The sequence below is a fragment of the Sinocyclocheilus grahami genome, unplaced genomic scaffold (genome assembly GCF_001515645.1).
Source record: "Sinocyclocheilus grahami isolate Dianchi unplaced genomic scaffold, SAMN03320097.WGS_v1.1 scaffold506.1, whole genome shotgun sequence".
In the NCBI taxonomy this organism is placed as follows: Eukaryota; Metazoa; Chordata; class Actinopteri; order Cypriniformes; family Cyprinidae; genus Sinocyclocheilus; species Sinocyclocheilus grahami.
In genome coordinates this window covers 151,083-152,495 of record NW_015505685.1, presented here as the reverse complement: position 1 = coordinate 152,495, position 1,413 = coordinate 151,083, and the positions used below count along the sequence as shown (strand labels likewise).

General features: G+C 60.3%; 1 protein-coding gene across 4 annotated transcripts in view; it reads left to right on the top strand.

Moving 5' to 3' along the window:
• The window catches only part of LOC107554559 (leucine zipper protein 2), a 164,755-nt gene that overhangs the window by 135,504 nt on the left and 27,838 nt on the right, over window positions 1-1,413 (top strand). The gene's annotated exons all lie outside the window — the stretch shown is intronic.

The window sequence follows — 1,413 nt, the reverse complement described above, 5'->3', positions numbered from 1 at the left end:
TCCCCTCTGGGGACCCAGAAATAGAGGAATTGCTCTTTGTCGAGTATTTGGGTACCACCGACCGAGAGGTCAGTGGCGGAAAAAGATGAAAAGATTCTCCGCTCGGCCCTCCTCCGGGGAAGGGAGTGGTGTGCTTACCATCTCCTGAAGAGCAGGTCCCTCCACCTCTGGGTTGCCCGTCTCAGGGCCTCTGCTCTTTCGCTTGCCACCAGGTTTGGCGGTGGCCTGGACGGGTGGGGCGGCTGCAGGAGCAGGGCGGCAGCAGGGGGGCCGCCCTCGGCGATGGCAGCAGCTGCACGCCGGGGCAGGATGTACCTGATGGCCTCAGTCTGCTTTGGTCAGCGGAGAACTGCTGGGCAAGTTCTCCACCGTGTCGCCAAAAAGGCCGGCCTAGGACATGGGGGCGTTCGAGAATCGTGTCTTGCCGTCTCACGCATGTCCCAGAAATGGCGCTCCTGGACCACCATAGTGGACATCACACAACCCAGAGACCGCGCCGTAACCTTCGTCGCTCGTGGCGCGAGGTCTGCCGCGGTGCGGAGTTCTCTGCAAACATCCGGGCCGTGACCAACCTCGTGCAAGTCCCTCAGTGCCTTGGCCTGGTGCACTTGCAATCACGCTGTAGCATGTAAGGCGGAGGCAGCTTCTCCACAGGTCGTATAAGCATCGCTGGCCAGTCGTGTACCTACAGACCCGGGAGGGGAGGCACGGTTCGTCCTGCCGGTTGGAGGCGGTATTAGGACACAACTGCATCGCAACTGATCGCTCCACCGGGGGGACCTTTGTAACCCCCTGGCTGCCCCACCATCGAGGGTGATGAGGGAGGAGGAACCAGCAGATCGGTTTCTGGCAGTAAAAAGGTGCCGTCCACGACCTGTTGAGCTCCTCATGCACCTCCGGGAAGAAAGGAACCAAGGCGGGGCACTGAGAACCACCGCGGACCACCCCGAGAACCAATCGTGCAAACTTGAGGGCTCGGGACACGGTGGAAGTCTCCACTCGAGCCCTACCCCTACGGCGCCCCGGGAAAGCATAGCCATTATTTCTGGATCCGATTCAGGCATTGCTACAGTCCCGGAGGAGAGCAGTGCAGCCGAATCTTCCTCTCCAGAAAGCTCTGGCTCACCCTCCGATGCAGCAATCGACATCTGGTCGCTGGGAGGAGCACCAAAGGATACGGCTGGTACGCTCCTTGTAGAGGGCCCAGCACGTTCCATTGGCAGCTCAACTGGCTGCGGAGTGCCTCGGACCACCCGCGCTACTGCCTGAAGTAGCCCCCCCTGGCTGCCGCCAAGAGGAGAACTAGATCAAGGCAGAGGTAACAGAACTCCGCCTCTTGAGGAAACAGAGCTTGGCCTGCAACTCCGAGATGATCATCTTCCCACAATGAGAAGATGACTCATCCACAAACGT